The following is a 26,301-nucleotide window of genomic DNA, read 5'->3' as shown; positions in this document are numbered from 1 at the left end:
CACTTGCTTGGAGTGGCTGGTTTTGGGGCCACACGAACCTATATCTTGCCTTAGCTAATTTACTTTAGTTCTTAGTTTCTTATCCATTATTGGGAATAGTACAAGGTTGTCCTAAGCATAAGAGATGATGTTTGGAAATCCAGTGCTGTGTTATTATTGTTATGTTATTATTGTTATATATTATATTTACATCTGGACTCAGGACTTTTCTGTCTCTTTGTGACTCAGTTTCCTCATCTAAAAAATGGGAATAATAGGGGTGCCTGAGTGGCTCAGTCAGTTAAACGTTGGACTCTTGATTTTGTCTCAGGTTATGATCTCACGGTTCATGAGATCAAGCCCCGCTTCGGGCTCTGTGCTGACAGGGCGGAGCCTGCTTTGGATTCCTTCTCTCCTCTCTGTCTGCCCCTTCCTTGCTCATGCACATGTGCTCTTTCAATATAAATAAATAAACATAGAAAAAATGGGAATAATCAGAACGTAACTCATTGGTTAATTGTGAGAATAAGATAATGCATGAAAATATGTGGGATACTTCCTGGTATATAGTAAGTACCAAATACATGTGAGTGATGGTTTTAGCTATCATTTGTATTATTAGTCACAGTACCAAGAATGAAGGAGTGCTTTTTGTAAAGAATAAGATAGGAAAAGGCAGGGGCGCCTGGGTGGCTCAGTCGGTTGAGCGCCCAACTCTTGATTTCAGCTCAGGTCATGAACCCAGGATCATGGGATCAAGCCTCGTGCTGGACTCCGTGCTGAGTGTGGGGTTTGCTTGGGATTCTCTCTCTCTCCCTCTGTCCCTGCTTGCTCGCTCGCTTGCTCTCTCTCTCTCTCTCAAAAAAAAAAAAAAAAAAAAAAAGGACAAAGCAAATGGGAGTAGTTGCCTTTTCTAATACACATGCTGAAGCAGATTTTTAGTGGTCTAAAAGATCCACCATTTTCTCTGAGCATCTCATTTAACATAGGGGACATTAAATAAATGATGTCAAGTCTGTACTTAAAAGTCAAATATCTATGTCCAACATGAATTCTTAAAATAGGATGCTGGAGCCTCTTCAGAATCTAATGTTCCATACATACAAAGGTAATGAAAACACTAACTGGAAAAGATATCTGCACCTCCACGTTCATAGCAACATTATTTACAGTAGCCAAGCTAGAGACACAAGTGTCCGTTGATGGATAAACAGAGAAAGAAGTTAGGGTACGCGCGCGCACGTGCGCACACAAACACACACACACACACCCTGGAGTATTATTCAACTATAAAAAATGAGAATGGTTGGACCCTGAGGCCATTATGCTAAGTGAAATCAGTCAGAGAAAGAAAATACTGTTTGATCTCATTTGTGGAATCTAAAAATTTTTTTTTTAATGCTTATTTATTTTTGAGAGAGAGGGAGACAGAGTGTGAGCAGGGGAGGGGCAGAGAGAGAGGGAGACACAGAATCGGAAGCAGGCTCCAGGCTCTGAGCTGTCAGCACAGAGCCCGATGGGTGGCTTGAACTCATGAACGGTGAGATCATGACCTGAGCCCGTGACCTGAGCCAAAGTCAGATGCTTAAACAACTGACACACCCAGGTGCCCCTTGTTTGTGGAATCTAAAACAAGAACAAAAAAAATCCCACACTGAACTTAGAAAGAAAAGATAAGGTTTGTGTTTACCAGAGCCAGGGGGCGAAGGGAGGGGGGGAAGGAATTGGAAGAAAGTGGTCAAAGGCACAAACGTCCAGTTAGTTATAAGATAAAGAAGTCCTAGGCGGTCACGTACCACATGATGACTGTAGCTAACACCTCTGTAGTGTATACAGGCAAGTTAAGAGATTAGATCCTAAGGGTTCTCGTCACAAGGAGAATTTTTTTTCTTTTCTCCCTATTGTATGTATATGACAGGATGGTTGTTAACTAAGCCTGTTGTGATAATCATTTCACAATACATGTAAATCCAAACATTGTGCTGCACATCTTAAACTTACACAATGCTGTGTGTCACTTATCTCTCAATAAAACTGGAAGACTGATATATCTCTCGCGGGAGAATGAGGAGAACAGAAGATAACTAAAATGCCTGAATGCACATATCTCTGGGGATGACAGCTGGGAAATGGGAAGAAATGAGGCAAGAGTTTTTTTGGGGTTTTTTTGTTTTTTTTCTAAGAGCTGTGTATTGCCATTTGATTTTAATGGTTATATACTTTGCCTTACAATAAATAAATAAAAAACATTTTGTTACAAGTCAAAAAAAAAAAAGGAATCTAATGTTCCAGGTCGAGGGTCTATCTCCACATATAAGATGAAACCAAATTAGAAGAGAGCTTACTTTTTATCAGATTACCGTGGGCGAGGAATGAAACTCAGACCTTTTTGTGTGGATTCGCTCATTTCATCTTCATGGCAGCTCTCTGAGGCAGATACTCTTACTGTCTCTGTATACACATGAGAAAGCTGAAACTCTGAGAGGTTAAGTAAACGCTTAAGGACACCCAGCTAGCAAGTGGTGAGGCTAGAAGTGGGCCCAGGTCCTGTGATCCAGGAGCTAGAGCTGTATTAGCTGTTGTCCCCAGATGGTACAAAGGTCAGACCTGCTTGATAGCTACTATTTCTGCATAATGAAGTCTAGTGGATCAAGACAAGGATGTAAATGACTTGCTTTTTATGTAAATGACTATGCTTTTATCAATGACATAGCAAATCAGCATTCCTTTATATTGTTTCCAAGATCATTCCATTTTGTGCAAGGGAATGAGCTTCAATAGAGAATAGACTTATTTAAGGAAATGTTAATAATTTCTCAAATTGGCAGCATCAAAACTGTATTTATGGAATTAAAACATACTGCATTTATATAACGCACATTTACCTGGAAACAAAATTTCTTTATCTTTTCTGTATCTCAGCTTGCTGCTGTTGGCATCAGTCTATTTATCATTATTATTTTTAAATGTTTATTTTTGAGAGAGTATGCGTGGGGAAGGGGTGGAGAGAGTGGGAGACAGGATCTGAAGCGGGCTCCGCACTGACAGCAGAGAGCCCGATGCGGGGCTCGAACTCACAAAGTGTGAGATCGTCACCTGAGCTGAAGTCCGATGCTTAACCAACTCAGGTGCCCCAGCCTCAGTCTGTGTTTAAAACACAAATATAAATTGTTTCTTGTTAACACCATTGGATCTGCAGGCAGTTATTAGACTAAGTTGGTGTTGATGAGGCCAACATCTTGGTCGGAGGGCCCACATTATTCTATGAAAAGGGGACATTAAAAAAAAAACAACTTCTTACCCGCTGCATAAGAAAATACATTTATTTTAGAAGCTTAAACAAAAAGACAAATGCTCAAAAATAAAATAACATTGTCATTCCACCCCCCTTGTGACTGCACTATCAATATTTCAGTGGATACTCTCATTCCTTTTTTATTACATGTATAAATTTGTTTGTTCTGGTTTCTGAATTTACATAGCACCTTGCTACCTGTTTTTCACTCATCAGTGTATTGAGTGCATATTCCCAGGCCTTAATGACTGCAAAGTACTCCACTGTTAGAACATGCAATTTTCCTTTCTATTCCAATTGTTCAGCACTAGGTTTTGCCCACCTCTCTTTCTGATATATATTAATGAAGAATATTTGCGTGGATGCATCATCACATCCATGATTCTTTTCTTAGGATGCATTCTCAGAAGTGGAAATGCTGGGTCATCTTGTATGTGGCCGAGTAGCTACCCAGTTTTTCTATACTTCACACTATAGGTAGTGCTCCCTGTGTGCCTGGACTCCCCACTAACAGCTTCTCCTGTGTTCTGTTTCCCAAGAACTTCTGAGAAGACTATGGAGCCAGAAGCTGGTGAGGTAATTAACATCAGTCTACAGGTTCAACTTGGTGATCACAAGAAACATTTTGGACTACCCATCCCAGCCATAACACGGCCTTTATTATTTAGTATGTTACCCTGTCAGCTCAGAATGCCTTCAGATGCAAGTAACAGAAAATGCAATTTAGAGCGGCTTAAAAAACCAGAGGATTATTTCTTCCACAGAAGAAGAAACCTAGAAATGGTGGGGGAGGGCACAGGTGGGTTGCGGCAGCTCAGAGATGTCAAGGAGATATCTACAGTATTCTTGGCTTTTTCTTACTGATCACTGGATGGCTGTGGTTTAAGGAGACACCTTGCTTGTGTTCAGTGAATCAGGGAGGGCTGAGGGAAGAGAGATGGAAGTGATTCATTTTTGATCCTAGGAGTTGTTAGCCTGATTTTAAAAAGTGATGCTTTTTGCTCTTATTGTAGAAGTAATGTATGACCATTACAGAAAATATATTTCACCTGTCATCTCACCACCAGGAGGTAATCACTGTTCTCATTTTGGTGTTTATCCTTCCAGTTTAGTTATAAATGCACAAAAAAGCGGGATTACCCACTGATGTACTGCCTCATAACTGGAGTTTTTAATCAGCATCCATCTCAATGTAGAGCACCTGGTAAATGCTTTACCAACTTTACTGAAAAATTAATGAATGATTTCAAAAATACTCTATGAATATTTTTTCTGTATTGCTAAGATATTTGTTTTTGGTGTACTTTTTAACAGCTGCCTATCACTCAATTGTTTGGATGTTCCATAATTTCTTGGACTGATTATTTTTTCAAAATTTTCTCAAAATTTTAACTATGACAGATAATTCTGTAGTGAACATCTCTGTGTGTAAGAATGTGTGTATGTGTGTGTATATACAAATCTTTCACTTTTTCCTTAAATTCCTTTCAGAAGTCAAATCACTAGGTCCAGGGTCTAATTTTAGAGTCCTTGAGTATATCATCAAATTGCCCTCTTCATATGTATCATTTTCTACTACTGCCTGCAGTGTGAGTTATTATAATCTTGTTTTATTTATTTTTTTTATTTTCAGTAGACTTAAATGTTTTTCTGAGTAGGTAATATATTCCTATGGTTCAAAAATCAACACAATACAAAAAGAAAGTTTTGCTTCTGCTTCTGTCCCCGTACTCCTATCTCTGCCCCCATTTCCCTTAGGGTTGTCACCTTGGTTAGTTTCTTTTAAAATTTTTCAGTATTTTTAGTGTATATAGGAAAATATGTGTTTAAATTACTCTCCTTTTTCTTTCTTTTCTTTTCTTTTTTTTTTTTTTTTTTTTTTTTTACAAAAAAAGCAACATGCAACATACACTATTCTGTACCTTACTTTATTTGGTTTGACTGCTGTATAATGTTCCATTATGTGAATGCTCCATAGTTTTATTTGTCTATTTTACTGTCTAGCCTTATTTGAGGCTTGTACCTTTTCAGCCAAACCAGGCCCAAATGAACCGTGATATTCTGGCCCTGCAGCAATACCACTAATCGGAACAGGCAGCTATATCTTAATTTCCCAGACCTACTGCCTGGCCTGCTGCACATTTTGACTTTGCTTCCCAGGGTGTAGCTGGCAGTGTCTGAAGTATTCTAAATGCAAGAAGGGAGAGAATGATAAAGGTAGGTGTATCTTCTTTGAAAACTCACTAGCCCCCCTAGCTTTGATTGTAAGATTGTTCATGGTCTAGTTTGGGTAAAGAGCAACCCCTCCATTCTTATCCGAGGGGTGGTAGCTCCTATAGGAAATCATGTCCTGCGTACTTTTTAAGGAATTAAATGTCACAGTTCAGGACCCTTGTGTGCTCCTCCAAAAGACTGTAGAGAAGAACCCTTCCTTGCCTGTTCTAGCTTCTAGTGGCTCCAGGCATTCTTTGGCCTGTAGCTGTAAAACTGTTTCCTTCACTTGGCCTTCTCTGTGTCTTTTCCTCTTCTCTCCGACTCGGATATATCTCTTTGGGGGCCACCATTTGGCCCCCTACAAGGCTTTGATTTTAGTGCTCTGATTCCAGAATCTGTGCTCTGCTCTGCTATACTGTGTCCTGGGAAGTGCCACAGAAAAAGTCTATTTTCTCTTCCACATGATAAAAGAAAGACTGGAGGTTTCTTGCTCAGTGCTGTATCTTTATTGTCTTGCTCAGTGCCTTGTGCAGAGGAAGTGCTCAATCAAAAGGAATGTCTTTATCAATGAGTGATCCATTGAATGTAAGAAGGCAGGTTTTTGTGTCTCTCATTACTTTTTGCCAGGCTGAATCTACAGGTACTTCAGTTGTTCTTTATGTGAAGTTCAGAACCCTCCACCATTCTGGCTGCACTCGTGGACGAACTCTCTAACTTGGCCAGGATTCCTCTTAAAATATGCCTTCCAGTTTGAACTCTTGATAGGATCTAAGCAACAGGATTCTCTATGGTGTGCATACTGTATTTTTAAAAAAGGTTTTATTTATTTATTTATTTATTTATTTATTTAGAGACGATATGAGCGGGGGAGGGACAGAGAGAGAGAGGGAGAGAGAGAGTCCCAAGCAGGCTCCGTGTTGTCGGCACAGAACATGACACTGGGCTTTGTCTCGTGAACTGTGGGATCATGACTTGAGCCTAAATCAAGAATTGGATGCTTAACTGACTGAGCCACCCAGGCGCCTCTGCATACTGTATTTTTTAAAAGTAGCCCTAGTTGTGGGTATGTGGAGAGAAAGGAGTGCTCATGAACTGTTGGTGGGAATACAAACTCTTGCAGCCATTACATAAAACGGTATGGGAGTTCCTCAAAAAATTAAAAATAGAATTACCATATGATCTAACAATTCTGCAACTGGCTGTCTACCCAAAGAATATGAGAACACTAATTTGAAAAGATATATGCACGCCTGTGTTTATTATTTACAATAGCGAAGATGGAAACAACCCAAGTGTCCATCGACTGATGAATGGATAAAGAAGAGGTGATATATATACACAATGGAATATTACTCAGCCATAAAAGAGAATGAAATCTTGCCATTTGCAGCAACATGGATGGACCTAGAGGGTATAATACTAAGTGAAATAAGTCAGAGTAAAACAAATACCGTATGATCTCACTCATATGTGGAATTTAAGAAACAAAACAAAAAAAAGAGCTGAATCCAACAATAGGCTCTTCATTATAGAGACCAAACTGATGGTTAGCAGAGGGGAGGTGGGTGGGAGGGATGGGTGAAATAGGTGAAGGGGGATTAAGAGCACACTTACCATGATGAGCACTGAGTAATGTATAGAATTGTTGAATCACTATATTGTACACCTGAAACTATTAATATAAAACAAACAAACAGGGGCGCCTGGGTGGCTCAGTCGGTTAAGCGTCTGACTTCAGCTCAGGTCATGATCTCACGGTTCATGGATTTGAGCCCTGCATTGGGTTCTGTGCTGACAGCTCAGAGCCTGGAGTCTGCTTCAGATTGTGTCTCCCTCTCTCGCTGCCCCTCCCCGGCAAACGCCCTGTCTCTGCCTCTCTCCAAAATAAATAAACATTAAAAACAAACAAACAAATAAAAGTAGCCCTGGCTTGTGTTCATTTTAGAGCAACTGCTAACGTAATTGCTGGTAATTAGTACATAAAAATATAAAACAACAACAACAACAAACTCCCTATACCAGTAGCCCTAGTCGGTCTTTGAGTTTTTAGGGCCAAATTCAGCACTCAGTTAAATGCAATTTTGATTGATTTTGGATTCTGAGGATGCATTTTGAGATTGGAAAGAAAATAGTCCAATCATCACACGTTGGGGTTTAGTGGAAAGGGCAAGCATTCTTATGAATAAATCCAGTTTTCCCTCTCTGTTCCAAGTTGTTAAACCCATGAAAAAAAGTTGTGTGCTGTAAGAGGGATGAATGATGATCCAAAGCAGTTTTTTTTTGCAAGAACAAATTTCATGGATTTTCATGACCAAATATTAGAGAAGAGAACCTCTTCCTTCTTAATTTCCACCATTGGGGAATATCATTGGTGGAGTCTTTTTCTTTCTTTCTTTTCTTTTCTTTTTTTTTTTTTTTATAAACCACATTTACCACTGCTTGTGTTAATCTTCATGTTCTTGTACCCTGAACACATTTAGACTCTTAGTGTTGTACGTGCTGCAAGTTTCACTGCTGTCAAAACATGTTTTTTTAAAATAACCCATGGGCTTTAACCAGCACACTCAAGATCAATTAGATTTTTTTTAGGTAAAATCTACCTTAATATTTAGATCAGCAAGAAGACGTGGTTATGATTAACTTTTGCCCTTATGTGGTAAGATAGGACTGAGGCATACTAGTGCTTTCCAAAATGTTTCTTTTATTTATTTTTAAGGTTTTTAAAATTTTATTTGAGAGATCGTGAGAGAGCGCAAGCGAGGGAGGGGCACAGAGAGGGAAAGAGAGAAAATCCCAAGCAGGCGCTGCACTGTCAGCACAAAGCAGGGCTAGAGCTCATGAACCATGAGATCATGACCTAAGCTGAAATCAAGAGTCAGGTGCTTAACTGACCGAGCTGCCTAGGCACTCCTAAAATGTTTCTTTTAATTACGTTTTTAAAAGAGGGGTTAAAACAGTGAAAAGATGCTGACTCCCAGTGGTGGACTTCATGGCTTCCTCTATTCCATTGTACTTCCTGTATTCCATTGTACTGCATCTTGAGGCCTTGGTTTCTTCGAAAGGAAACATTTTGAAAACAAAGGCCCTGTGCTTGGGACTCTTCCCTCTCACCTCTTACCCAGCTACTAATTCTATTTGACACCTTAGCTTAAATGTCTCTTCCACAGGGAAATTTTTTCTGACCCACAAGACTTGGTTAGTTATTTTGTAAGCTCCCTCAGTACCTTGAACTTCACTTGCAGGCTTCATTGCATCCATTTCAACCGCTTTGTTAATGTGTGTCCTTTACCCCACACTGTAAACTCTGCAAGTCAGGGTCTATGCCTCTTTTCAACACTCTACCTAGTTTAGTGTCTGGCTCATAGTAGACACTTGATAAAGTTTTGTTGACTGATTGGTCAGAGGCTGGAAAAGTCAATTAAGGGCTTACAGGAACAATGCTTTTAACAATAGTTGCATCCATGTACTTGTGTGCGCGTACATGTGCAGGCGCACGCTAATGGCGGTAAGTACTGTTTTCTCTTCTTTCTGTTTTTTTGGGGAGGGAGAGGGGACCACTGCATCAAATTACTGGAGTGGAAAGAACAGTTGACATTCTGTTTTAAAGTGACCATGTATTTGACCCACTTCTTCTCTAGTAATGTCATCACGATTGTATCTCATTGCTGTGGGTTCTTGGAGGCTGACAGGCGGAACAAGTTGCTTCAGCTCACAGTCCTCATCTGTCATACAAAACAGCTTGCAGATTCTTATTATGTGAATGAAATATGGAGAGAGGGATATTTTTCTTCCTGGGCTATCAGGGTAATTGAAAGTAACCATATCAGGGCACAAGGGGAAAATGCAGGAAAATAGACTGCTTTTGTGAAGGGCAACCCATTGGCTCTCACAACTGCAGGTGTCGAGTCTCCTCTCCAAGTGCAGAGGCGAGGGGAGTGATTCCTGTTATCAAAAGGCCTAGTATTCGACTGGAACATTCTTTCAGTAAGGAAAACACCTTGGTTCGTGTTGCCACTCCTCAGCCACCCGATGAGAGGCCACCACCATTGCCTTTGGAGTACAACCCATGGGACCTAGGGCTCGGGCTTTGTATGTTCTGTAGCTAGGGAAGAAAACTGTTTTAGTATTCCAGATCGATAAAATGTGGTAGAAAATTGGAAATGTGCTATGAAAAATCATTAGCCAGAGAAATTCTACTGTTCCCAAGTTTTGCATCAGAAAACAAATAACCCTTGACCGCTCTTATAGTTTATATTTTACAAGCTTGGCCCTGGTGAAACAGAATGTCAGATGATACTGCATCAATGACACTTTGCCTTCTAAATGGTCAGTTATGGAGCTTTACAGAATAGTTTTAGTTCACAGGAAGCTTTTTACTTACTTAACATTGGTCAGAAGTACTAACGTGGTGATGGAAAGCAAGGTGCAGTTCAGCAATCATTCAAGTCAGGGCTTTGTTATATTTTGAGATAGCTTTAAAATCACTTAGTCAAATAAAACTCCAAAGTACTGTAACTGCCAGGTTGCTTTATCTAATTTATGACACAGAGGCAAAAGAATCAACAATAACCCTCCATTTACCATTATTAGATTAGCTATTACTGAAACCGCAGAAAGTATATAACCCTTTACTTTGTGTTCACTTGAATTTGGTTATTAAGCTTTGATGGAACTTTCATTTAACCAAATGCCTTTGTTTACGACAGTAAGCATGTTAAGTCTTTTGTGTTCTGAATTTGATATGACCATTTTAGAACATGCCTCCCACAAAGGCATGTTAAAGTTATAGATTCTGTTCATTTGTGTAATGTCATACATTTTCAGTTCAATCTAGTTAGGGTTTTGCTTTTCTTCCCAACTTTAAGAAATGCATCTTTTTCTCCGTAAGGCTTTTCTTTTTCAGGAACATAACCAGACATTAACAAACATAGCAGCTCCATAAAAATTGATTTTTTAAAATTAAATAAGCTTCTGGTGGGCTGAAAATGTTTTATACCTGATATTTAAAAGATATTTTGACTATTGCCAAAAAGAATCAATTCTTTCATGCCGTCTCCCTTGCGGATGCCATCATATGCCACTGTGTTGTGTAGAGCTTTGGCTCGGGCTTGGATTGGTACCTCAACTCTGCCACTTTACCTGCCTATGACCTTGGACCTCACCTCTTCGGGAGGCCAATTATCTCTAACTACCCTTTCCTCAGTGTGCAATAGAGTTCTGAATAGCACTTTTCTCCTAATGTTATATATGAGGGAATGGATGTAATGTCCTCAAATGTGTGATGATGACTGTAACCTTTGTGTGTACATGTGTGTATGTTTACTTGCTACATGTGGGTTGTCACCTTAACTGAAACCAGTAATAATTCCAAATTGGGTTATAACAGTGGGAATGCTGTTATCTTTTCAAGATTTAATGTTCTGGTATCATGACCATACACATGGAACATCGGCACCATTTTGGATCTATTCAGAGCTACAGTTTGAAGACAAGTCGCCATGAAGGTGACTGTTTCAATTGCTGAAATTGGAACCCAAGAACCAAATCCGTATTCCAAAGAAGTCTTACTTTTAAATTGGAACTTTATTTCATTTCCTTTGAATTGATTTAAAAGCTAGGATAAAGAGTGTTTTAGATAACTGAACTAGAAATATATGGCCTTTCCAATAAGAAAGGCTTCTACTGACATTTTGTTGTTAGTTTTCTACTGGCTCTTCCCATATCTGTTATGCTTCTGTCTAATTGGCTTGCCCTCCTTTGCATTTTTCATCCTTAACTCTGTCCTTTACATCCACATTTTTGGGGTAGTGAAGACAGGTTTGGAGAACTCTACACCATCTCACCCAGGGTCCTGTGACCCGTAACCCACAGAGGAGTGTTAAGAGGTCAGGCTGGGAGATCTGGTCTCTGATGTTGGTTTCCAGTGAATTTACATGGTTCTTAGGGAATTGAAATTTTTTCCCCCTCATCTCTACCATCTCCTTCCTGTTGGCTTGACTAATGAGTCACAGAAAAATGAAAACTTCTTTAGCTGTGAAAGTTCCAGCAAGGAAAAAAAAAAATGTTAGGCCTTTGGCATTGGTATAATGTAAAATAAGATAGCATTTAAAGATAGTCTCTGCTTCAGCATCATATTGACAATGCCCCTCACTTGAGTCAGGGATTGGGGACTTACTGAGATACACCATCTGGCAAAACACGGAAGGCCAGTCTTGTGCCAACTGAGAAAGCTGCATCAGTTCCAACTCTTGTGTACTTTGCACATTATTGGACGCCTTGCAAAACGTTTATCACTTTTTAATTAGGAAGGACTAAGGGATTTTCGTGCCCCAAAGAAAATGTCAGCAGCCCGAAGATAGGAAAATTATCCAGTGGATCATAAGGAGCAGGAGGTATTTAACGTTGAGCCTGCACAGGAAACAAGGACAGTTGCCTGCTAGGATATTTGTTGTGGGCCGTGTGTTCTTGGTCTGTCTGCGTGGGACCGGGGATCTGGTATTTCTGTTTCTCTGACAGTTCCCCAGCTTGTTTCTCCTGCAGCGTGGCCAGGCCTTGAGAACCCATGCCAGGAGATCAACTCCATCCTGCTCCTTGGCCTATCATGTAAACCATGGCCTGTCATGTTCATTAAAATGAAAATTTGTCGAATGGAATTTGCCCGACTGGCAGAATAGTTTAAATGTCAGATGTTGTTAGGCCTGGATATAAATATTATGTTTTTATTGTTAATTAATTGCAGCGCCTCAGTACCAGTGATCCAGAATCCAATTTAGTCTGCAGTAGGCCTGTGGATAAGGGCCAGAGATAATGAATGCAGAGGGAAAAAATGTATTCAGAGTTTCCATTGTATCTGTCAATGTCCTCTTAGAAAAATAGCAAATTTTGGTGTCTCACTTTAATTCAAGAGGTGCAAAACAGAAGGGAATTAAGACCCATTGTCTTTTGAAACCTCTCAAACGTTACTTACTGTTGCATCTATTTCACCGCTAGCCCCGAATCTGTTCCAGCATCAAAATCCCCAAATTTGTTGCTCTGTCTCCTTTCTGTGATTTCCCCCACATTGCTTCCACCCCTGGGTCCTTGGTATGTTCACAGCTCATTTCGGAGTAGTAGAGCTGAGGTATGTAGTCCCGAAATCCTCCTCATTTCTCTTTGTTCGTTTTCCTCTCTCCATTCGCCATCAATCCTTCACTTTCTTTTTTTTCTTCATTTTGTCCTTTATTTTGGTCCCCAGACTCAGCAGCCTATCTGTAAGTCTGCCACTGTTTGTTAAGATCATTTTGCTTCCAAATTGAGCTAGGGTCTGAATATCACTCAGGGTAACACTGCATAACAGTTTGCATTAGAAAGGGGAGCAGAAATCTTGCCGCTGGGGCCCAGACCTCAAAACTGACTGTTGTTGCAAAGCCCTGAGCCAGCAGGCATTTGCGACCGTCCTTCTCAACCAATATTTTGTGGAATACTTGCTGTGAACATGGCATCTTACTCTGCTACCTTCCTGTTTTCCAAAGGCAAGTGGGTGTGCCAGGCAGAGGAAGACTAATTAAGACTTTGGAAGGCAGGACTAATGCGATCCAGTGGTCAGGGACCCTCATTTAATTCCTGGCATCCCGGTCCACGCCAACCTCATTCTGCCCCTGTGATTAAGCCAGCCGAGAAGCAGGGAAGGGAAAATGAACTTTGGTGTGCTCTGAGTTTCCCTGTCCAGCAGTGTCTGTCAGATTAAAAATGAGAGGGAAGGAGGCCAGAGATCTTCCAGATGGAGAGTTCAGAGGAGGGCACAACCAGACTCCCTCTCCACAGTGACGTAGCTGGGCTATCGGAGCATCGGGCCACGAGCCAGGAGGAGCACAGGCTGCTGCCTGACCCTGTAGTGGAATGGGGGGGGTGCGGAGGGGGGGAGCTGGTGGGCCAGTCACCGTTGGCTTGGAGTGGGAACATATTCCAACCAGGCACACACAGGCCATGTGGTGGAGGCAGAGCATTTACCCCAAGAGCTGGGTGGGCCTGGTTAGAGGATGGGCCCTTCATCCTGGACTCTTTTTAACTGTGTTCCCCCAGGCGTATGGGCACTGCAGAAACCAAAATGGGGGAGTTGGTGTTCTCCAACCTCTGTGTTTCTTCCTTTAGAATGAATCAGCCATGTAAGAAAGGTGACCTTAGATAGGCTGGAAGCAGCAGGAACAGCAGTGGCCATACATCCTTGGACAGACTCGCATGTGGACAGCAGTTCCAGACAGCAGGGGTTTGGTGAGGACACAGTGCACTAACAGTCACTCTCCACACCTTTTGGTAGCTCAATTTTGTAACTGGTTTCAGCATTCATTAAAAAGTATCCAGTGTGGATGCTCCGGGAACAGGATTTTGCTCAAATGAGAACTGGTTTTTAGACTAAGGCTCTCTGAGGTCTATGTAATGATGGAATGATAACAAATGAGGTTAAACACTGAATATCTGGTTTGACCTTCCTTAAAAATTGATTATTTTTACATTGCTTCTGGGCAACCCCAGTTTCTCTCTGAGATGACCCTGTTTTTCTCAAAATCAGGTTATATTCGAGTTTGGGGAGGGTTTGTACTATTGGGATCAGAGCTGTTTGACTTGAAATGTCATCCCATTTTGAGGAAACATACTGGGGCCACGTTAGGGCATCCCTGTGCAAATGTCACATTGTCAGAGTGTCTCCCCCTGGGATTAGAGTGGCCATGGTACTTCCCAGTCCTGTCTGGCTGGTCAGACAATGCCACTGCCTTCCCATAGCCAGGGCACTAACCTGGCCAGGGTCATGCTCCCTGAGATTTCATGCAATTTGATTTGTCACTAGCTCTCTGAATTTTAACATGCTAATTATTGGCTGATTGGTATGCACCTCCTTGGACGTCACCTAATGATTTTCCAGAGCTCATATTCTTGGCAAATTTGCTTTTCCGATGTCTGGCAAATATGACAGCATTGAACAGGTGTGGCGATGGTGTGGGGTGTGTGTGTGTGTGTGTGTGTGTGTGGCCACAGAAGTGTAGGCTTCTGTATAGAGAAATCTTCTCATCTTATGAAAGCCCTAGGGTACAAATTAAGAAAAGGAAAAAAAAAAAAAAAAAAAAAGAACAAAAATAAACAAAATTAACCCTAACTTAAGAATTTTCAATTTTAGGGACCCCTGGCTGGCTCAGTTGGTGAAGTGTGTGGTTCTCAATCTTGGCATATGAGTTCAAGCCCCACATTGGGTGTAGAGATTACTTAGAAAATAAAAAAATCTTGGGATGCCAGAGTGGCTTAGTGTCTGACTCCTGCTTTTGGCTCAGGTCATGATCTCACAGTCTCGAGCCCTGCGTGAAGCTCTGTGCTGAGCATGGAGTCTGCCTGAGATTCTCTCCCTCCCTCTCCCTCTGCCCCTCCCCTACTTGCACTCGCATGCTCTCTTTCAAAAACAGATCTTTAATAAAAAAGAATTTTCAATTTTAATAGTAAAGCAAACTTACAATATTCCTTTATTTAGCGAATTTTATTGAGTGTGTGTTATGTGCCAGATACTGTTTCAGAGGATGTAGATTCAGTGCAGAACAAGATAGATGTTGTCTGTATCTTTGTTGAACTTAAGGTCTAGTGGAAAGACTTCCATATGTATTTTGACAGTATTGCTCAGCTTTCTAGGTGAATAACAAAACTAAGAATTATTCTAACCACCCCTCTGAACTCTAAATATATCAGTTTCACAGATTCTGAATTAGAAATTCTAATAGAAATACATACATACAAACTGAAATAAAACTTCTAGGAATATACCTGAGAAATGTCAAGTTTCTAGTGTCCTTGCTGCTGTTTCTTGTGAGTGTTTAAATCAGTATGCAGATTTACAAATAATTCCATGTGTTTAAAATATCCATTCATCATCAGGTCGTTTAACCAGGGCTATGTTTTCCAGCTGCCTGGTTTTCACCGATACATTGAAAAAGGTTTAAGAATCTTCTCTGAGTTGAAAATTGGCTATCATTTGAAAGGATGTTGCAATAATTTGTCGGCAGTAACAGCTCACTGAACGTAGCCTAAGAAGGAAAACAAGGGCCGATTTTATTCAGTGTCTTCATTCTTGTGTCTGGTCTTCATTCCCGACTGAAAAGACTTCTTTCCCAGATATGTAGGTAATTGTTAAAGACTTAAAGGTCAATAACCAATCCCTTCCTGTGGCAGTCAGGTCAGGCGAGGGCTGCAGAATGCAAACAATGGGGGGAAATCCCTCAGTTCCTGGCCGTGTTAAGGTGCAGTTGAATGGTTCCCAGACCTAGGTTTCAACTGGGAGACGATGAATCGCAAAGAAGGTTTCTCTATTTGAGAACGATGCTTGTTTAAATGCTGACTGGTTTTTCAGGGGGCTGGGGGCTGGGTCATGGAGTGAGGGGCTTGGGGTTGGTGAAGACCTTCTAGGTGGCTGTCCTCTGAAAAACCACCAAGATAAATCAGTGTATTAACTGGCCCATACTGCTCTGCTTCCGTTTTTATGTCTTTTAGGAGCAGCTGAAGCCCAAACCTATTTGGATTGATCGAAAGCTAGTCTGTCTTGCAAGAGGTCATATGAGGGTCATATGAGGTCAAACAGAGTCTGTCTGCTCTAGAACAAAATGGGGATGAGCTAGGCCTGAGGGGAGTAGGAAGTGGCGTACCGCATTGTAGCTGCAGGTAAACATGTCTTCATGGCCTAGAGAAGTTTAGGTCCTTGGATTTTTGGGTCAAGGCAAACGTGGGAAGGAGAGGACTACTTTGGGTGGGTATTCCTGACTTTTGTCCAGAGATGTGTACTTTGGGCATTGAAACCAGAGTTTCCTGATCCTGACCTGCTCCTGCTTTGGATACGTAGACCTATGTGGAAAATGCTCGGGTGCCAGAGGTGTACACGAAGACTGTAGAATCCACGTGTACTTGTCTACTCCACAAGTGTTTACCGAAGGAGGATTTGGTGCAGGTATAGAATCTGGCGCTCACAAGGCACGGGCAGGTGAGGTTGCTTTGAACAATAAAGGTCCTGGGTCTTGATGAGTTTAGATGCAAATCAAGGTGATAAAACATACACGCAGGAGAAAGTAATAAGTTGAGGCAATCCCATGCATGCCTGTCACAAGGCATTACATGACCAGGATGAGCCCAAAGTTCTTTTGGAAGGCCAGTCTCACCACTTATCCCTTTTGACATTCTGGGAACCTGTAGCACTGGTTACCCTCTCTTGCTCCTCTGCTTTTAGCCTCTTAGTCTCAACTGGATCTTCTCATCACCCTGACACTCAGGTTTTTCCCCGTTTATAAACTATACAAAGAAACTCTCATTGTCCTTTATCTACTTCCTGTTGGTATTTTCTCTCCTCTCCTTCACACCCAAACATGTCTACAATTTGTCCTTATTTGTCTTCATTTTAATTTCCACTTATTTCGTAACTAACTCCCAACTGAATTCTGTCTCAACTAGTCCAAGTTTTCACTGGGCTCCTCAGTGACCTTCACGCTGGGCATTTTTAGTATTTTTATCACTTGACCTTTCTGTGACACTTAATGGTTTCTGTTTTACTTCTCTGGCAACTATTCTCTCTCCTGTATGGGCAGCATCCTCCTCAACACAGGTGTTAAATGTTGAAAGTCCTCAAGGATCGGATCTTCCCTTCCTACTTGGTACCGTCTCCCTGGACAGCCACATCCATACTCACATCACATTACTTCCTATGCCTGGATAACTCACCATTGCCAAACCTCCTCTCTGAGTCACAGAGACACGTATCCAACTCCCTACCTGAACATTTCTTTTAGATAGTTCTCAGGCACCTCAAATTCAATCTATCCACAACCAAAGTGGTGATTTGGGCTTCAGATGAGAACCCTTGTGCAGTGGGATTCGTTCAGTGGTCTCGTCCAACCCCAGCTCTGCAAGGGAAACTGTCCTGAAGATTATAGTATTCAAACACAGGTTTTTAAAATATGATTTCATAATTGACATCTAACTTTAATGTACCGTGATCAGAGAACTTTGATTGGTATCTGTTTTTTGATGTTTGCGAAGACTACCTTTGGGACCTAACATGTGGTCAGTGCGGCTTATGCTCTACGTGTACTTGCAAAGAATGCCGTGGCAGGTTACATTTTCCACAGGTGGTCACACCAACACATCTATCCAGTCCCGTGTGCTCTTCTCGCTGAGCACTGACCAATATTCCTCCTGCCAAGAGTTGGAGCCTTTGTTCTCTTTCCTTGAGTTTCCATGGGGGTTTGTGAGTGCCCTGTCACAAATGGTGTTAAATGTAAATGGTGTTCAAGTGACTTCCAAGCCTAGGCCATAAAGAATACAGCTTCTGCCTGACTCCCTCCCTGGGAACTCTTGCCCTTGGAACCCAGCCACCATGTTGGGGGACTCAAGGCACATGGAGAGGCCACATGTAGGTATTTCAGCTGACAGCCCCAGTGAAGGTCTCAGCTTTCTTTTGGTTCCTGTTTGCTTGGTGTATAGTTTTCTATACTTTTCCTTTCAGACTCTCTTTATGTTTTAGACGTGTTTCTTGTAAACACCATATAGCAAAGTTTAAAAATATCCATTTAAAAAATTTATTTTAACAGATGTACTTAGTCCATTTACTCTGATTAGTGACATATTTGAACTTATTTTAAATATTTCCTTTTGTATTTTCTACGCATTGTGCTTTCCTTTGCTTTTTGCTTGCTTCAATTCCAGTCTTCTGTAGAGAATTGGCTGAGTTTTCTGTTCACTATATTGTTCCCTTAGTTGGTTTGGACATTTCTATTCTTTTGATTACTCGTACGTGTTTTAAAATTGTGAAATAGAGCATACATACAAAATAATTTTTGGAAGTGCATATTTACAGTTGTTTATAGTTATTGTACTATATTATAATTATTATGGAAAATAATAAACTGAACATAGAGATACCTCTCTCCTGGCCAAGAAATAGAGCATTACCATATTCCAGAATCTTCCCCAATGCTTCTTATTATATCTCCTCCCTTGCCCTCAAGCTAAATGTAGCCTGAATTCTGTGTAAATCACTCCTTTGCTTTTCTTTATGGTTTTTGGCACTTTTGTTATATTCTAAAACAAGACAGTATGTATTTTTGTCATTTTGAACATGTTGTATATATGGAATAATATATTTAGTCTTCTATGACTTGCTTCTTTGTTTTATATCATATTTCTGAGAGACATAGATGTTGATGTGTGTAACTATTTCACTGATTTTTCCAAGCTGTATAATACCCTATTGTAAGACTGTAAAAATGTATGTATTCATTGTACTGTTGATAGATGTTTGGGTTGTTTTCAGGAGTTCTTGGCATTCTAGCAATGATGCTCTAAACATTCTTGTATGCATCTCTGTGAGCATATATGCAAGGGTGTCTTTGGTTATATACATAGAGAAAGAAATGCTGGTTATCCTTAACAAGTTGGTCGGCAACTTTAATGCATATCTTTAACAATTTATCAGTATCTGTTTCTTCCTTCTAAGCAATTCATTCCCCTCACTTATTCCATATAATTATAGCCAACCATTCATTTCTCGTTATTTGCAAACCCTAAAAATTATTGTTGTTGGTTTTTTACAACCAAGGCTTAGTAATTATTATTCAATACCCATTATTTATTATTAAATTAACTAGATTAACCATCATGCTTGCTAATTTCTTTGTTTACCATTGCTTTTTGATACTCATTCCTTCCATCTGGGTTCAATTCCTTTTTATTCAATTATGTCTTTTAGTATTTCTTTCAGCAAAAGTCCACTACTGTAAACAGAAAACAGTCTGTTTCCCCCCTGAAAAATGTTCTTATTTCTTTGTCATTCTTGCATGATAATTGGTTTAGCATGGCTATAGAATTTTTGTTGAACTTTTTTCCCCCTTAGTACTTTGAACATGTTATTCCGTTGCTGCCTTGCTTTTATTTTTGCTGATGACAAGTTGTTTTGCAAGGAGTCTGTTTTTTCTCTCTGATTGACTTTAAGACTTTCTATCTCTGGTGTTTTGTGGTTTCTTTCTGATGTATCTACCTGTGGATTTGCTTTTATTTATCTTGCTGAGGTCTTGGGGTGCTTTTTTTCAAGAGGATTCATGTCTCATTCTCGAAAATTTACATTCATTTTCTTTTCATATTTGTCTTCTCCCTTTCTTTTGAACTTGACTATTTGGATATATATGTATTTAAATTATCATCATATTTTGTTTAGCATTTCTGTGTGTTTAAAATGGAAAGGCAGTTGTCAGACCACAAATCTCTTATATTTTGCAAAATGCAATATTATACTATTTTATCTAGTCTTCTCCAAATTATGTTTTCCCCAAATCTATTGCAATCCATGTAATACAGGGGGAAGGGGACATTTCTGATGTTGTCTCATAGAGGGTCTTTATCTCCTGCATTAATATTCTAAGATTTACATCACAGCCCAAGTTTGGTTATGTTCTTTAGTGGTCATGCATCAGTGGTATTAGGTTCTTTGGTAAGAGCTAATAATGCAGGTATTTAGGGCACTGAAGGAAAAGAGAAAGAACCATGGGAAAACCATGAATTACTTGGCCATTGCCAACTATTACACCTGTAGGGGATGTTGGGACCTAGCTAAGAATGAGAGAAAGAGGCAATATTTCCATTATTTTTGACCACATGGAGTCATCATATGAGTAATGATGTACTGATATAGAATCAGCCCCTTGAAATGTTATTACTACAGTAGATCCCTGCTTATTGACTGAGGGTACATTCTGACACCCCCAGTGGATGTCTGAGACTGTGGATACCAAACCCTGTATATACTATGTTTTTTTGGCATATAAGTTAGGCGTAGTAAGAGATGAGCAACAGTTCTGACCTCCTTCAGAATATCTCATTGTGCTGTACTCACCCTTCCTGTGATGACATGAGATGATAAGAGGCTGGCGAGATGCAGTGAAGTGAGGTGAATGACGTAGGCACCATGAGTGGCCTTAGGCTACTTTGACCTTCTGATAATTTGTCAGTAGCAGGATCATCTACTTCCAGACCACTGTTGACATGGTAACTGAAAACACAGAAAGTGAAACCTCCAATAAGGGTGGACTGCCATATTGTTTAACAACTAGAACGTGGGCGCCTAGGTGGCTCAGTTGGTTAAATGTCTGACTTTGGCCCAGGTCATGATCTTGTGGTTCCCAAGTTCGAGCCCCACATTGGGTTCTCTGCTGTTAGCACCGAGCCTGCTTCAGATTCTCTGTTCCCCTCTTTCTGTGTCCCTTCCTTGCTTGTGCTGTCTCTCTCTCAAGAATAAAATAAACATTTAAGAAAAAAAAAACAAAAAACAAAACCATAATGTACCACACCTCTTGTCATGTGGACCCGTGTGTGCTCAGTATGTGGCATGGTTTAGTCACAGGAAGTTTAATTTAACAAGTCAGATTTTTTTTTTTTTCCAACGTTTATTTATTTTTGGGACGGAGAGAGACAGAGCATGAACGGGGGAGGGGCAGAGAGAGAGGGAGACACAGAATCGGAAACAGGCTCCAGGCTCTGAGCCATCAGCCCAGAGCCCGATGCGGGGCTCAAACTCACGGACCGCGAGATCGTGACCTGAGCTGAAGTCGGACTCTTAACCGACTGCGCCACCCAGGCGCCCCTAACAAGTCAGATTTTTATTTGAAATGTCAAGCGGGTGTCCTCCGTTTGGGGGGCTTTTCTCTACCGTGAGAAAGGGGACTGCGCCTGTCAGCTTGCATATGTGTACTCATGGGAACAAGTGGCGAGGTCTAGATTGAAAAGGCCATGCACCTTGTGTATATGGAACAGGCTTCCCCACGTAAAACTTGGCAGAGAAACGGAAGTCGAGTGTGCAAGAAAGATGACAATGAAAGAAGTAAGCAAATAAAATGCCTGGTCAGACTGTGTGTGCTGCATAACATTTAATTCCATTTTCATCTCTGCACTTTATAAACCATTCCCATTCTGTTGAGGAGTTCACAACCCAAAACACTGTAGGTCTGGCCGGTTTTTGTGATTCAATTCTGGGTAGATGTGTGCACTGTTTTCACTTGATGACGATGTCTTTTATCGGCCTCTTTGTGAGGGAGGTACAAGGCATGGGTTTTATCAGTGGCTTCTTCGGCCAGTACCACATACCATGGCATATGGAGATTCTACTTGGAGACTCGGAGAGAAAATGTTTGGTGTTTTACTCGCAGATAACTCACTACTTTTGTTTTTATCTCTTTGTAGCTTTGAAGCTCAGCAAAGGAGGAAAATCCATTGAGAACAGTCTGTAAAGGTAAGTGTATTTATTACATGGCCTTGACAAACATTGCCTTTACAACATTGATTTTTCTTTTATTCAGAGATTTAAACACTTGGATTAAAGATATAGCTGACAGGACAACTTCCTTAACCACCTGCTTGTCCTCCCTCTTAGGCAAAAGTGCTGAGCAATAGTTAGCAGAGAGCAGGAGGAAATAAAATGATGTGCTGAGGGTAGCCAAATGCAATTGTATGCTTGCTGACTTTTGCTTTCTTCTCAGCAGTTAAGACATTCCACTGGAGCTAAGTTTACTAAGATTAATGCTAGATGGAAAAAGAATGCACTCGTACTGCTTCTAGTCGATGGTTAAATAAAACCAGCTGGCCAAATAAAGCATTTAAACTAAAATGCAGAGTGGCATTTGAATTGGGCTGGATGAAATTTATCACGCAAGTCAGTTGTGCAGTTGCGTGGAGGACCTACTTTTGTAGGAAGGAGAAAGCCAGCCAGTTTGGTGTAGCTAATTTCATCCTGCCCAGTCTCTGTGGACCCTAAGTGAGTTACCGGAAATGAACTTCCAAGTGGGAAGCAATGGGAAAAGTACCTAGCACCTTTCTGTGACACATTAAAATCGAGTTCGTTTTTTACATGGAAAAATGTAATTGTTTCCTCTTTGCTAGGTATATTTATACGCATACCACTACATGGCATTGTTCTTTGATTCATTGTTTAATTTCTGTTCTGCATGAAGTATTTTAATTTAAAGAATTCATTCTGGGGAATTATAGGGCTGCAGTTTCATCAAGAGTCTTTGGTGGCCAGGGTGAAATATGCCATAATTTTCCATTTGTTTTCATCATCAATTATGTTTTTGACAATTTTAGGTTTTTTTCCTGTCGTTTTTATTACAGCAATCATGACCGTGACCACTTTAGTTAAAGTTGAAAAGCCATTTTGATTTACCTTATATTTTAAGTTATTCCCAACTTTATGACAGATCTACTTCTGGGTCTGAGTTTTTAATATTTATTTTGAGGGTGAAGAAGAATTTTACAGGCAAATTGGAGAAAACTTCTCTTGAATGATCAAAACGAGCTATAAAAACACGGTTTTGAGGATTTACTTTGGGATGACTAAACTCCAGCCCATGAAAGCTGGTTGGCCTGGACTTCTTCTGAATGGCTTTCAGCCATATAACTCCGCCTATCTCTGGACCGTTGCACCACATCTTGATAGCTTCTTAGAAATAAATTCTCATCAATTTTTGGAATTGGTGATATTGTAGCAATCTTGAGAACCTTGCGATCATTAGGTACAGTTATGGGGCTCACATTTCTCTTGGAGAGGGTTTTCACCCAGCACAGTCCATTTCCTCTGCTCTCAGCAAAAATCTGTTGTTAAATTGGTATTCTGGAGTCAGACATGGATTCAGTCCCGGTTTGGCCTTTATTAGCTATTGGACCATGGATGTGTCATTTACCCGCTCTGTGTCTCACTTTCCTAGTTTGTGAAAAGGAGGTAATAATACTGTTTTCCTCACAGGATGTTGCAGAGGGTAGATGGATTACTCTGTCCTGGCCCGTGACAACTACTCAGTACATGTTAGTTGCAGCTGCTCTTCCTAATATTCCCGTCATCGTCATTGTCATCAAATCAGCACCCTTCTGAATGTATTCATCAGACATTTTGACAAGTCTGTGCTTTTTGGATGCTTCAGGATGTTTCTGAAGAGCATGTCGTGCCTAGAGAAGGACCAATTCTGCCTTCTCTTTAGGAATCACACGAAAAGAGAGCTTTCAGTTGTGTGAGACGTGAGACCTCTGGAAGTAAAATGTTGTCAGGTTGAAGGTTTGTAGGTGTCAGGGTAAACACTTTCTTTGGCTGTGTGTAGACAATTACTAATTAATGTCGTCTTAAGAAATTAGTGATCTAACTGCTAGCTAGTTAGATTCTTAAGGAATTTTTGAAGGGAGTCTTGGTAAGTATAGAGGGACTTCTCTGTCCTTCCGCTTTCTTTCCCAGTATTTATGTGTTTCCCCTTCCTGACAGCACCTTTATTTCCTTTTAAGGTGATTTGATTAATGGAACTGTAACCAGGAGTCTACACTCAGCCTAGGGCTGGGGGCGTGATCACCAGCTTGGTTAGGTGGGTGCTTGTGTACAAGTTGAATCTTGAGCTGCGGCATTCTTCTCCTTTTTCCAAGTTGGCATTCTGCTCTGAAAATATCCACTCTACTCTGGGACCACCTTAGCTCTTCCCGTTCCCCAGTCTCCATGTCTGTCTCGGTGACTGATGGTTGCTAAGCCTTAGTTTCCAGTCTGCCTTGGATTTGCTGAGTCCCTAGTTTCCTTCCAATAATCCTCAAATTAGCCAACTGGCTTCTACTGCTTTGCAACTACAGAAGCCTAAACTGGTAGAGTAGCTTACACATCAGGGAGCTAGATTTGGAATAAATGGAGGATGTCTGGAGGTTTACAATTAAAATACCATTCATTACTTTCTTCCCTCATGGGCAAGTAACTGAACATTTTGCAGTAGGTCACAAAAGATGCAGAGTTCTCAATTAGTATTTCAAAAATGGGCTATTTTGCTGGACTTCCCACTACTCCTTTGTTTGGCACAAAGAAGTCACTTGTGGCTGCTTTTCTGAGCTCTCAAAGGATGTGTGTATACGCAGGGGTAGAGGTGGAAAGGGCAAGAGAAGCAGAGAGGTCTTCCCTCCAGTTTCTGGGGCCCTGATCTCTCTGTGGCAGGTGGCTTGTAAAGGGACCGTGATTTCCTTCTGTCTACTCCAGCCTCCCAAAACAAAACTTGTGAGATATTCTTCTGCTTTTCCCTGAGTTTTTTATTCCTCTGTTGAACACTTTTCTTGCCCCACTGAACACCTTCTTTTCAATGATGTGTAAAATGTGATTGAAAACTCAATTATTTTCGTCTCTGGCATTGCTTGTGGTTTCTTGACAACGGAATGGGCAAGTGGGCTCCATTTCCCCTGGTGTCTTGTTTGTTGACTGCTTCTGTGTTCTGTGAAGTGCCTAGAACAAAGTTGGTTGATGATTTTTTCCCCCCCCCCCACAGGAACATCAATTGTGCACTCCTCACTGTGAATAAGTAGCTTGACAGCATTGTATGGGTGGAAAGAGCCCTAACTGAATCATTAAGAGCTTGGGCTCTGCTCTTGGTAACTTTATGATTCTGGGAAAAATACCTAACTTTTCTTAGACCTTAGGTGAGGTCTTAACCTCACCTGTAAAATCAGGGTAAGCCTTGCCCTGTCTACCGCATAGAGCTGTTTTGAGGGATGACATAAAGGCAACGTGTGTGAAAGTGCTTAGCCAGCTATCAAATGCTGCGTGACATCAGTGTGTTAGGTGATGATGATGATGCCACTTATATTTATTAAACACATTGAAAAATCAAGGGCTTTTTACTTTTTATTTGTTATTATTATTATTTTTTTAGAAGGCTGAGTAGAAAAGGGACTTAAATTTAAAACCAAAGATAAAACCAGGGGCACTTGGGTGGCTCAGTTGGTTGAGCACCTGACTTTGGCTCAGGTCATGATCTCAAGGTGTGTGAGTTTGAGCCCCGAGTCGAGCTCTGTGCTGACGGCTCAGAGCCTGGAGTCTGCTTCGGATTCTGTGTCTCCCTCTCTCTCTCTCTGCCCCTCCCCTGCTCGTGCTCTGTCTCTCTCTCTATCAAAAATAAATAAACTTCAAGAAAATAAAAAATAAAAACAGAACTCTGCCTACTGCTTGTGCTGGATATTCTCTGTGCCTCCAGCTTCTTGCTCCTCTGAAAGGCTCTGTGCCCCAGGGGGCTAACCTCTGTTGTCAGCATTACCTGGGCTTCCTAGCTCTCCAGCTTTTTCTTGCATTAGCCCTTGGAAGGCACTGGGTGAAAATCCGAGAATTCAAGGTTAGAATATTATTCCCTACCTTCCTTGCCACACTTTGGTTGGTAGTGACTATAACCCTCTAAGGAGGGCCACAGTTCCTGCCAAGGGCCCCTCTTCTGTGGCTAAAGCTCCTGCTGCTCTCTGGGAACTGCTCCTTCTCCTTGCCCCTTTAAGTCTGGGGGAGCGACAGTTTTGTTTTTGCTACCTGCATGGTACTGGACTGTCCCTTCTGGCTTCCCTTACCCTTTCCCACACCCTTTATTCCATTCACCTCAAACACCCCAGGTGAAGCTGCTGCCTCTTTCCTGATGTGACCTTGATGGCACAGAGGAACTTCTTTCTTTATATTTACATGTCTTTCTGCCATCCTCAGTTCAATTCAGCAAATGCCTTTTTAGAACTTCCAGTGCGCCAGGGACATAGTAGTTGGTGACGGCACACTTTCAAGAACTAGATATTTTGGTGGTGCATTTGGAGGGATTATAGCCATCAGTTTCTAAAAAGCAGGTTTGGGTCAACTGAAAAACCTTATGTTAACCCTAGTATGTGAAGACATATAATATTATACACGTTATGAATTATCTTTTAAAATTCATTTTTATTTTTGTCAAAGCAGCTTATGTACATGGTTTGAATAAAACAGCACTAAAAAGCAAATATCGAAAAAT

The 26,301-nt window shown here is 40.9% G+C and overlaps 1 protein-coding gene across 3 annotated transcripts in view; it reads left to right on the top strand.

The window, feature by feature from the left end:
• The window catches only part of FHIT (fragile histidine triad diadenosine triphosphatase), a 1,417,560-nt gene that overhangs the window by 11,778 nt on the left and 1,379,481 nt on the right, over positions 1 to 26,301 (top strand). For all 3 annotated transcript variants that reach the window (XM_045496936.1, XM_045496934.1, XM_045496935.1), the window contains exon 2: positions 21,719 to 21,767. The gene's annotated coding sequence lies outside the window, so the exon portion shown is untranslated. The remainder of the gene's footprint in view (positions 1 to 21,718; positions 21,768 to 26,301) is intronic.

The sequence above is a fragment of the Leopardus geoffroyi genome, chromosome A2, assembly GCF_018350155.1.
Source record: "Leopardus geoffroyi isolate Oge1 chromosome A2, O.geoffroyi_Oge1_pat1.0, whole genome shotgun sequence".
In the NCBI taxonomy this organism is placed as follows: Eukaryota; Metazoa; Chordata; class Mammalia; order Carnivora; family Felidae; genus Leopardus; species Leopardus geoffroyi.
Note: the sequence above shows the minus strand (reverse complement) of the source record. Positions and strands in the feature narration are given on the sequence as shown.